Consider the following 13,199-nt stretch of genomic DNA (forward strand, 5'->3'; position numbering starts at 1 on the left):
GACTATTGTGAGTCAAAGTTATAGCGCCACCAACCGCCAACAGGAAGTGTGTCACTTTCAAAATGCTTTGAGATCACCCTCTTATTTTTACCCAATTTGCTTCAAACGTCATTAGATTCATGTCAAGACATAGCGAATGTAGACCTGTGAAAAGATTTTTGATATTTTTCAAACACTGTTGCCATAGCAACAGATAAAACTTCAATATTTGTTTTGGATGCTTTTGAGACTCTTAGCATGCTTCACAATGCGTGAAACTTGACACACATGTCAGGATTGTCATCCAGTAGACATGGGCAAAGCCTTAGAAATGGCCGGGGAGGAGGGCCTCTATAGCGCCACCTTTTGACAAAAGTAGGGGGTTAGTTTAACCTACAGTGACCACACTCGGTACACATATTGTTCTCATGTGTGTGTGTATTTGTGTTTTACAATGTTGATTAGTGGTCTTTTAAGCCTTTTACTGATTACCCATTTATTGATGAACTTATAAAAAGTTTGAACTGCAAATAATAACTTCAAACTCATTTGAAATTGAACACTATATCACTATTCGGACAGGACTAGCTTTCTAAATGTTGAGTTACAATTATTATTACCCGAAACCTGTGATTTCATGTACTGATTCATACAAGACAAACATCTTGTATTTTTTTTTTTTTTTTTTACAGAGAGTGTGTTTTCTAGACATGGATGTTACAGAAAGTCATGTGCTGTGTTTGTGAACATTATGTACGACACATATGTCTTTAAATGAATTATTTATTGATATAATTCAAATTTATTAAAAAAACATTTAAGTAAATTTCACATGATTTTATAAAAGTGGCTGTTTAAAATAAACTTGCACAAGTGAGCAGAAAAATCTAGACATGTACCTTACTATTACCTGAGACTGATATTAAAATCGTCTTTGCAGGTTCTGTGATTTGGCTCTGTTTATTTATTTTATAATTTTATTTTTTCATCGTATACCACACATATTGAAATTAAATGAAAGCATGCTTTTGGTGCACAAACGATAGCCCATGGAGGTCAAAAAACACATGAAGAGAAGTGTTAGGATAATAAAACATAAGTAATCACCAGTGATGGGAATAACGGCATTATAAATAAACAGTGTTACTTTTTTCAGTAACGACTAATCAAATGAATGACTTTTCCCCCGTTACAACGCCATTACTGTTACTGACAAAAAAAAAAAAAAAAATTCCGCGTTACTATAATTGAGCTCACTGAAGTGGTTTTCATCCGAGTAAGCTCTCTCTCAGCCATACCCAGCTAACACAGTTACGTTGTGATGATGTAATTGGACCGGACCATATTCATTGTAGCAACGTACCAAATAACATTCCAGTGATGCAACTTTGTGATTCCCATATCGTCGTGGTGACGTTATAGTGGTAGGCTACTCTGTAACGTGAGGAGTACATCTCAACGACCAAACTGGCACGTTGTAAAATCGCAACCAGATTGGTTCATATTAGTCACAGCGAAGTTCCAAATAACGTTCCAGTGATGTAGATTTGCGATTCCCATATTTGTCATGACGACGTTATAGCTGTACGTTGCTGGAACGTGACAATAACGTCTCAACGACCAAACTGGCATGTTAAAAACGTAACTGGATCGGCTCATATTAGTTGCAACAACGTTCCTAATAAAGTTCCAGCGACGTAACTTTGTGATTCCCATATTCGTTGTGGCGACGTTTTAGTGGTATGTTGCTGGAACGTGGCAGGTACGTCCTAACGACCAAAATACCACCTTGACCTTTATTTTTAAAATCTGCTTCTCACCTTTACTCCGGAGATGTTGGTCTGTCCATAATGGAATGGAGATGTTGCTCTGTCCATAACCTTGAAATCCATGCAGAACTGAAATATTTCATTTTCTGCTATAAAACCTTATAAATTCTAATTGTTATAGGAAATTGTATTGCTTTGGTTAATACATTTGCATTATGAAGTTTTTGAATTTTTGAATGTATTTTGAAATAATTAAAATATTATCATGTATATATTGTAAGTTACAACATTATTTGTTTTTATCATGACATGAATTCATGTCATTCCAAACCTGTTAAGACTTTCGTTCATCTTCAAAACAAAAATAAAGATAATTTCATGAAATCTGAAAGCTTTCTGTCCCTCCATTGACAGTCTACACAACTGCCACTTTGATGTTTAAAACAAAAGTTCATACAGATCTTAAATCTAATCCATAGAAATTGAGAGGTTTAGTCCAAATTTTCTGAATAAACTCGATCACTTTATATAATGAACAAATTTAATACACAAGTGCATATACAAACAAGTGCACTTGAGCTTCCATATATGTTCGCTAATTAATGTTTATTTGTGAATAAAAGTCTAAACTCAAACTGTATATTGCATTAAGCGAACAAGTCTCTTCAGAAGATTTGGACTAAACTGCTCCATTCATATGGATCAGTTTTACAATCTCTTTATGAACTTTTTGAAGTGTCAAAGTGTTAGTTGCATGGTCTGTATATTGAGGAAAAGAAAGCTCTCAGATTTCATTAAAATATCTTCACTTATGTTTCAAAGATGAACAACACAGTCTTGCATGTTCGGAAGGACATAAGGGTGAGTAATTTTTTCATTTTTGTGTGAACTAACCCTTTAGGCAGGCGTACACTATGTGAGTTCGAACACACGCCCTTGCATACAAGTCAGTTAACCCGATAATCATGTCAAAGCAGTTGGTACGTTGCACGACTGCTCTACACAGCTTTTCTTTGTTTTAAAAAGCAGACTTACCATTTATCTATTATGGAGACCATTTATCTAATTAGGAGACGACGAGCACATGAGGCTTTGTGCCATGCTGTTTATATTTATCAAGCAGTAAAAATGCCCCTTTCAACGCCCAAAACAAAGAGCTTGCGGATGAGATGATGAGTGGAAGGAGATTTTGGATTGTCTTTGATAGTATCGAAAAGAATTTAAAAAAGGTTTAAACATCCCCTTTAAATCCGAATGAAATGTAAACCAGAGAGTGTATTTTTGTTTGTGAGTGTATGAGCATGTTATAGGGTTGCCAAGCAGCCTATGTGATGTGATTGTGCATAATTTGGGAATAGGAGAGAGACTATACAATAGCTGCGTTTACATGGACCCTAATTATTAATTTGTAATCGGACTAGTTGCACAGTCGAAATAAAGGGATAGTTCACCCAAATATGAAAATGCTATCATTATTTACTCTTTATACAGCTTGTTCCAAAGCTGTATAAATTTCTTTGTTCTGTTGAAAACAAAGGAACATATTTTAAAGAAAGTTTTTTACCAGGCTACTTTGGGCCAACATTGACTTCCATAGTAGGAAAAAAATACTATGGAAGTCAATGGTGGTTTTCAGCAGAAGAAATGATGACAGAATTTTCATTTATGGGTGAACTATCCCTTTAAGTCACATGCAACCATTGTTTTTTAAACCAGATTTTAAAATTTCATTCTGATTGTAAGGGGTGGTTTAAACCTTTTCTAATCCGTTCAATAGGACATGTAAACACTTGATCGGATTAAAAACTGAAATTTGAAAGTGTAAAGCATGTGGAATGATTTAGAAATGACGCAATGACGCACGAAACTAAGCATTGTTGTTGAAAGAATGCAGTGTAATAAATTACTGTAGTCATGAAATTTCCAAATGCTTGTTTTTAGTTTTAAGTATTTTTACTGCTTGATAAATATAAGCAGCACAGCACAGCACATAGCTTCATGTTCTCTGCATCTTCTTATCAGGACCTGGAATGATAAATATAAAGTCTGCTTTTGAAACAGAAAAGAAGCAATGACAGGATGATAGTTAATATGCACCAACAGCGGGAAAGTCTGTAATTTTGGACAGACAGTACATTTTAAAACATCAAATTCAATTTCTAAATAAATGTGCACATCAACTATGTTCCGATTCATCAATCACAATGATTTCATTCTGAAAGAAATAAAAAGTGTAAGTGTAAATGTAAATGTAAATGTAAATGTATCAAATAGTAAAATTGCTGAACCCTCGAATTCAGAATTATTAACATCGTCTCTGTGAGTAATTTAATTTTGAAATTCAACCCTGTGAATTACCTGTTTGTCCTCCTGAGCCTTTTAACGAGAAGTCTGCTTTTATGGCTGGATGCTGATTGACAAACATTTTGACAATGTTCTCACATCCAGGACAGCAAAATGATCAAGCAGACCTGAAAAACATAACCCATGATTGAAATCAATTTAAATCCATTCAGTCTTACCTAAGTGATATTGGAAAAATGAGGCATATCACCTGCTTCTCCTGGAACATGGTTTTCATGATGAATGATCTCTTGATCCTGGATCCGTGCAGTCCACCTGGAAATTATTTGAATGATATGTGGTTTTATCTAAAGGATAATGACTGAACATTACATACATAGTGATAGCAGCACCATTAGTCCAGGACCTTATATCTATTGGTACTGAACAATTCAAAAACCAATTTAATACCCACCCCTGCTTATAATCATCATTGTCTTGTTGTTGCCGCACAGGCCGTCTCTCCTCCAGCTGCTGAAAATGAAAAGTATGTTAAATTTATTGGACTGAATAGGCTAACACATAATGTTAAAGGGTTAGTTCACCCAAAAATGAAAATTCTTTCATTTATTACTTACTCTCATGTCGTTCCACACCCGAAAACCTTTGTTAATCTTCGGAACACAAATTAAGATATTTTAGTGGAAATCCAATGGCTCAGTGAGGCCTCCATAGGGAGCAATGACATTTCCTCTCTCAAGATCCATAAAGGTACTAAAAACATATTTAAATCATGTGAGTACCGTGGTTCAATATTAATATTATAAAGCAACGAGAATATTTTTGGAGTGCCAAAAAAAAAAAAAAAAAAACTACTTATTTAGTGATGGCCGATTTCAAAACACTGCTTCAGAAAGCATCGGAGCACAAATGAATCAGTGTATCGAATCTGCTGTTCGGCACGCCAAAGTCACGTGATTTCAGCCGCTGGCAGTTTGACACGCGATCTGAATCATGATTCGATACACTGATTCATTTAAGCTCCGAATCTTCCTGAAGCTGTGTTTTGAAAATTTGAAAAACAGTTTTTGTATTGGTTCTAATAGTTCCATTACAAATTTGTATTGTCTTTATTTGCAAATATTTAATGGTTTCCATTGCAGTTTTTGTATTGGTTCTGATTTGTATGTTTAACTGGTAGATGTTAATTAGGCCATTGATTAATTAAATAATTTAAATGATTACTACAATTATACACTGGTTTTGTCCTTGTGGCTTAAAAAAACGCTCAAGAATAGGCCTATATAATTTTAATTGATATAAACTGCACACCAACTTTTCAATAGCTAACTGTTCAGGTTGTGTTTTGCAAAGAATTAAGAACATGCAACTGAAATCAAAATTATACTTGGATTAAGACCATCTTTTTTACTAAACCCAGCTGGAATTAAACATCTGACAAAAATTATTAACATGATCATTTTTATTACTTAATATGTAATAGAAATACAAGAACTATGAACTGTGTTTGTGGCTTCACTGTATCCACTGTGGCTGGCTTAGACCTGCAAAAAGAAGGAGAATTCATTAGGACAATGTACCTCTTAAACCACATTTACCAGTACATGAGATGATCCATACATTATATATTTATATGGGACTCTCAAAGAAGTTGCAAGAACATAGTTGTTGACAAAACTTCATTATTTCATCCAACATATTTGGGTGTACTTTGAGCAGATTCAAGATCTTGAATTTTGGCCGTTAGTCATGTCAGGTTCATAGCATGACAGTCATCTGTTATTTAACCTTCTCCAGTTGTAGGTTAGTGATGCGCGGGATGCGCGGGTCAGGTTGGGGCGGGATAAGAAATTGTCACTTTATTTGCGGGGCGGGTCATTAAAAACAAAATTAAAAACAAATCCATATATGTTGCGTGCAATTCTCTATAGCCTATATTAAATATTTGGGAATATCTATTTTCATATTTTTTTAGGTTCTTTGATACGGTTACAATATGAAGGCTGTAGCAATGTGACCATTTTGGAAATGAAGCGTAAATGTGAAGATTTCTTATGCTGCTGCGCCCTCTATAGGACAAGCGACTAGTCGACATCAAGCTTAAAGTCCTTGTAAAGCCCTATTAAAGTCTGTGTTCTGAGTATGTCACACCACAGTAAAATGTGTTATTAACCACCCAGTCAAATTTGAATGATTAAAAAAAACGGCAAGTAAATTAAATAAATGATCAAAATCTTGAAAAAATTAGCAGTATTCTCTGCTCTCAAACGCTGGGGGCGTGTCCGCTGTCGGCGCTGAAACCACACCCACTCGCAAGAGCTGCTGCCTCAACTTATTTGTCTAATCAGTCAAACTCACTGATGCATATAAACAAAAGAATCACGTTAGAGGGTTGCAAAATTACTTTGGAGTTACTGTGGACTGCCTACTAATTAAGCACACAAGGCAACATACACTCATTGGTGGGCACGTACTGCCGACTGTTGTCGAGTCGACAGGTGACGGCGCCGTGAGACGGGAGCATGAAGGCCGGGATGGGAGAGATTCTGTCTGGCCCCATATCATCAGTTGTCGGTGGGACGGGTGGATGAAGGCTGAGGCGAGAGACAGTCTGTTCAGCCCCATTCACCAATAACAGCAGATTGTCAGTGAATCCCAGCTGTCTGATGAAAGTTTGTAAAACTCTCCGGTGTAAAATTATCACTGCAGAGACTAATTTAATCCACCCCTTCTTCATATCATCATTTTTTTTATGAAATTTAAATAAGGAGAACAAGCTTCTTTTGTATATTATCACAACCAGGTAATACGCATTTGCGTGATAAAGGCATTACTAGCTAGCAAAATGTAGGCTGTATAACTAACAGTATTGACACTCGAGATTAAGGGGGCGAGCTGCTGTAGCGTTAGGGGTGGTGCCATGCTCGATTACTCTAGTGCGTCAGACAGTTATATAGTGTTAGGGTCGGGGCCATGCTCGGGGGCTCCAGTGCATCATCGAGCCCCCATTTTAGCTCCGCCCAAAAAATCCTGAGCACAGAATTGGTGAAAAATGTTTTAACACTCTAACTTCGTCTTTGTAATGTTTTTGCAGCAATACATTTGTCACATTTATAATGTGTTTAGAAACAATTCTCAGAATTGACTTTACAGAGACTTTAAAGTGTCACGGCAGAGCATTAAAGTCGACTAGTCAGTTCAACCCCTAGTGCATAGTTAATAAGTGTGATGACATCCTCCATAGCAACGAGGTCAACTCCACCCTTTCTCTTAGCTTAAGAATTCTCACTGTTTGTAATGGTTGGTTTTAGCAGCTTTGTGAAAAGGTTTTAAAGGATTAGTTCACTTTTAAATAAACTTTTCCTGATAATTTACTCACCCCCATGTCATCCAAGATGTTCATGTCTTTCTTTCTTCAGTCGAAAACAAATTAAGGTTTTTGATGAAAACATTCCAGGATTTTTCTCCATATAGTGGACTTCAATGGAGCCCAAATGGTTGAAGGTCAAAATTTCAGTTTCAGTGCAGATTCAAAGCGTTCTACACGATTCCAGATGAGAAATAAGGGTCTTATCTAGAGAAACCATCTCTCATTTTCTAAATATAATTAAAAAAATATAAATGTTTTAACCATAAATGCTCATCTTGAACTAGCTCTCTTCTTCTTCTCTATTTGAATTCCAGCAGTGTAGACACTGCTAAGTGTATTACTGCCCTCCACAGGCCAAAGTTTGAACTAATTGTTATATACTATTGAACTAGCATATTGTATATGACAATTTAGTTCAAACTTTGACCTGAGGAGGGCAGTAATACACTTAGCAGTGTCTACACAGCTGGAATTCAAATAGAGAAGAAGAAGAAGAGATCTACAGTGGGTTCCAAACGGGATATATCGCCCTCCGAAGGGCACTTCGAAGTGAAAACAATCATGGCCGCCATATTGAAGGGTCGTTCCAAACCGAAGTGCTCAAAACTGGCCACTTCAAAGGGCCCTTCGGAATGAAGGATTTCGAAGGGTACAACTGATGGACACTTCGGGCCCCCATGATCCTTTGCACAGGAAAGTTGTTTGACATCACAGAATGGGTACAGGAGGTTAGGAGTTCGATTTTACCTATAAATGTATGTATAGTATTTTTCTGTACTATTGTAATATTTATACGAGTTAGATTTAGTAAATTATTATGGTGAAAACGACAGTGTACTTCAACAAAAATACTTTACAGCTCCCTTTATCAGTCCATTCAAATGTTTCAAATACATAGACACAATATACAATATGGTGTAATAAACCTAAATAAATAAACTAACATTAAACAAAGGGCGCTGTTTGCACAATTTACTCCTCCTTGATTGTCTCGTTAAGATGACGCAGAAGTGTGTTCCAAAAAAAGAGGGTTTTTTTACCCCTACACCCTTCATCCCTTCAAAGCTCTCACTCCAAAGGGGAAACCATCTGAAAGGAATTAGGGCATAGGGATGAGCCCTTCCGAATGGAACGCAGGGCTACTTCAAGATGAATATTTATGGTTAAAATGTATAAAATTATTATTATTTTTTTTTTAGAAAATAAGTGATGGTTTCTCTAGATAAGACCATTATTACTTGTATGGGATCATGTAGAACAATTTGAAGCTGCAACAAAACTAATTTTGACCTTCAACTGTTTGGTGTCCATTGAAGTCTACTATATGGAAAAAAATCCTGGAATGTTTTCATCAAAAACCTTAATTTCTTTTCGACTGAAGAATGAAAGACATGAACAGGAATTATGGCATAGGGATGAGCCCTTCCAAATGGAACGCAGGGCTACTTCAAGATGAATATTTATGGTTAAAATGTATAAAAAAAAAATATTTTTTTTTTTAGAAAATGAGTGATGGTTTCTCTAGATAAGACCATTATTTCTTGTATGGGATCGTGTAGAACAATTTGAAGCTGCAATGAAACTAATTTTGACCTTCAACTGTTTGGTGTCCATTGAAGTCTACTATATGGAAAAAAATCCTGGAATGTTTTCATCAAAAACCTTAATTTCTTTTCGACTGAAGAATGAAAGACATGAACATCTTGGATGACATGGGGGTGAGTAAATTATCAGGAAAAGTTTATTTAAAAGTGGACTAATCCTTTAAGTGAAAACTCTTACCTAAGAATTTTTACTGCTATTTAGGAGAACTTTTAGTTGTAAGATAAAACATTTTGTGAATACGGCCCCAGGTATATTGGACCAGGTTTGGTGTTAAAGTCTGCAGGACAGTGGTTCTCGAGGGCCAGAGCTGAGATACCTACAATATGTTCTGAATATGACTTTCAGAGATCCAGATTGACTGCTAGATCGATCACTTACAACAGTGGTGTCCAGTCCTGGTCATGGAGGGCCAACGTCCTGCAGTATGTAGCTCCAACTTTCTCACACACCTGCCGGTAGTTTCTGGTGATCCTGAAGACCTTCATTAACTGGTTCAGGTCTGCTTGATGGCTGGAGCCACAGTTAATTCTTCAAACAGGACTAGATGGCAATAAATACTGAAAAGAGAGAGGACAAACAACAGTTTAAAATTTTTATTCATGAATATGTATTATAACATCTGAGAATGTACATATGACACCACTGTACTGAAAAGTATTTGCCATTTAAGTAGTTGCAATTTAACATACAGTATTTGCCATTTAAGTGAGGATCATCTCATTTTTAAAAAATGACACCCGAAATATTAACAGATAACATAAGCAAAATCTTCATGAAAATACAGTTATATGATGCAAAGAAAGTTTTTGTAAATGTGCATGACAAATCTACAATGCAAAAACTGAGAATGTGTGACTGAGTCAAACAGTACTTACAGAGCAGAACCAATGATCTGATTACACACAAGGAAGAGGGAGAAAAATAAACAAAAATATATTAGTTAAATATTGCTCTGTGGATGAACGTGCTGATTAAATGTACACATTCAAGATAAATTATTACATTAACATTTTAGTGATCTATTTCATGGCCTAAATGTTTTACTTAAGTTATATCGTTTCATAATTAATTAAATATTACAGATGGTTGATTTAATGTGACAGTTATCTTTTCGGGTGAATATAGGCCAATGAGTCCTCTCTCTTTCACTCTCTGTCCCCGCGCGTGCACGCGCCAGCTTGACAACGCGTACAAAGTTATTGAAAAATTTGTTATTTTTAGGTCACGATAACATGATAGTAATATGGCCGTAGCTTATGTAACGGGATTTAATAAGGGTGTGCAGCTTAGTTATTGTATTTACGTCGCTGTTTAAATCTTTAATACAAAGACACAACTGACTCAGCCCGGCCATCATAACAAGCTTGGTCGAGTCATCGTGTAAAATAGCAACGGAGAAACAATAATAAATCAAATTAAAGCTGCAAGCAGCGATGAAAGGGCCCTCGCACCCGGGCTCACCGACACCCGTTGGCCTCAGGAAAACAGCAAACAGTGCATGTAAACGAGTAAATACAGGAGAATTATGGCAAAATCATGTAAAGGTGCCACACTTCCTGCTGCCAACAGGTGGCGCTATAGCTAACTGAATATTGTCATATAGATGTCTTTAGGCCAGGACTTTTATCACTCATGTGAAGTTTGGGGCAGATCAGACATAGTATGCCTGAGTTACAACAGCTTCCTCTTTCATGGCGAAACATCAGACTTTGTCAGTCCGCCACGGACACGCCCTTCAACGAAAACTCAAGATCTTTGATATTTATCATCGCTAAGGTCTTAAGATTAGACTGACAACATATGATGTTGATCTGGTTAAATCTCTATGAGGAGTTAATCACAGTGTAAAACATGTCATTTCCTGTTGCCTACAGGTGGCGCTATGACTGTAACTGAATATTGTCATGAAGACGTCTTCAGGCCAGGACTCTAATAAAACACGTGAAGTTTGGGGCAGATCGGACGTTGTTTGTCTGAGTTACAACAACTTCCTTTTTCATGGCGAAACAACAGACTTTGTCATGCCGCCACGGACACGCCCTTCAGCGAAAACTCTAGATCTTCGCAATTTAACGTCTCAAAGGCCTTTAGATTAGACTGACCAAAAATGACATTGATCTGGTTAAATCTCTATGAGGAGTTAATCACAGTGTAAAACATGTCATTTCCTATTGCCCCTAGGTGGCGCTATGACTGTAACTGAATATTGTCATGAAGATGTCTTCAGGCCAGGACTCTAATAAAACATGTGAAGTTTGGGGCAGATCCGACACTGTATACCCGAGTTACAACAACTTCCTGTTTCATGGCGAAACATCAAACTTTATCAGGGCGCCACGGACACGCCCTTTGGTGAAAACTCTAGATCTTCGCAATTTAACATCGCAAAGGCCTTTAGATTAGACTGACCAAATATGACATTGATCTGATAAAAGCTCTAGGAGGAGTTCGTTAAAGTACAATGTATGGAAAACGCAAAAAAAGGTGAATTAACTCAAAATATCTGACTTCCTGTTCGGTTTCGGATTTCGCTCCGAGAGACTTTTTTGTAGGTACTGGGCTGATAAATGTGTGTACCGAATTTCAAACCCCTAGTGTTATGTAGCGAGCGGGGCTGTACGTTAGATGGCGCTATCGAGCCATTTTGCCACGCCCAATTCCGAAACCCATAACAGACGTAAATTTCACCACTTCTGACGCGTGTGCAAAGTTTCGTGAGTTTTCGAGCACGTTTAGGCCCTCTAAAATGCGATTCACTTTGGAGAAGAAGAAGAAGAAGAAGAAGAAGAATATAGCTGCGAGCAGCGATGGCGGGCCCAAGCCCGGTGGCACCGCCACCCCGGTGGCTTCAGGGCAACTGTGCACAGCGGGCAATAGGCACTTAAAACGGTTAAACATCAAAGGACTATGTCAAATTCACTCCACATTTACTGCACTACAAGGTGCTGCTATAGAGCCCCTCCTCCCTGCCCATTTTCAAAGTATTACATGTGCCAAGTTTTAACATTATTCTGATGAATTTTGAAGCAATCAGGTAAAATAAGAGGGTGATCTCAATGTATGCTAAAAGTGACACATTTTCTGCTTCCAGTTGGTGGCGCTATTACTTTGAATCACAATAGTCACATCCATGTGATCAGCCTTGTACAACGAAGACTAAGCCGAAGTTTCATCAAAATCAATTAATGTATGCAGAAGTTATAACACTTTGTTTCCCTTTTCTTGCCATAAATTCGTTGCCTCGCCACGGCCAAACCGTTTGAGATATCCAAAATCCGTTTGCAATTAAACAACTTCAATGTGTTAGCAACAAGTTAAAAAAAGTTTGGTGTAAATTGGATAAACCTGTAGGAGCAGTAGTATAAAATTCATAGCCTGTTTTTTTCAAAAAATTAACATTCAACCAAAATAGCTGACTTCCTGTTGGTCGGAGCTAATGAATGTAAATTAGAAAATTGTCCGGCTTGATGAGAACAATATGTGTACCGAGTTTGGTGACTGTAGGAAAAACTAACCCCCCACTTTTGTCAAAAGGTGGCGCTACTGAGCCCCTCCACCACGCCCATTTCTATGGCTTTGTCCATGTCTACTGGTTGACAATATTGATGTGTGTGTCGAGTTTCATGCAATTTGAAGCATGTTAAGAGCCTCAAAAACACTCAAGAATATTATTACAGTTTGACCTGTTGCCATGGCAACAATATTTCAAATATCAAAAATCCTGTCATAGGTCTACATCTGCTGTGTATTGACATTACACTGATGAAGTTTGAAGCAATCAGGTAAAAATAAGAGGGTGATCTCAAAACATTTCAAAAAGTGATACACTTCCTGCTGCCAGTTTGGCGCTATAACTTTGACTCACAATAGTCACATCCATGTGATCAGACTCCTATAACGAACACACTCGTGAAGTTTCATAAAGATCAATATATGTATGCAGACGTTATAACACATTTCCTGTTTCCTTTTTCTCGCCATAAATTCGTTGCCTCGCCACGGCCAAACCGTTCGAGATATCAAAAATCCCTGGCAATTTTTAATCATCAGTGTCTTGACTTCATGCTGACCGAGTTTGGTGGCGATCGGATTAATCGTCTAGGAGGAGTATATCAAATTCCAGAGCATGCGTTTTTCAAACAACCCTTAATAGCTGACTTCCTGTTGGCGTG

General features: G+C 37.2%; 1 long non-coding RNA gene across 1 annotated transcript; it reads right to left on the reverse strand.

Moving 5' to 3' along the window:
- Nucleotides 1-1,031: 1,031 nt before the first annotated feature.
- Nucleotides 1,032-4,699, reverse strand: LOC125248727. Its single transcript, XR_007180350.1, has 5 exons — nucleotides 4,670-4,699; nucleotides 4,507-4,565; nucleotides 4,303-4,367; nucleotides 4,107-4,219; nucleotides 1,032-1,877 (listed from the first exon to the last, which is right to left on the reverse strand). It is a non-coding gene; the product is annotated as an uncharacterized LOC125248727 (long non-coding RNA).
- Nucleotides 4,700-13,199: the final 8,500 nt, after the last annotated feature.

Source organism: Megalobrama amblycephala, linkage group LG16 (genome assembly GCF_018812025.1).
Source record: "Megalobrama amblycephala isolate DHTTF-2021 linkage group LG16, ASM1881202v1, whole genome shotgun sequence".
NCBI classification, from domain to species: Eukaryota; Metazoa; Chordata; class Actinopteri; order Cypriniformes; family Xenocyprididae; genus Megalobrama; species Megalobrama amblycephala.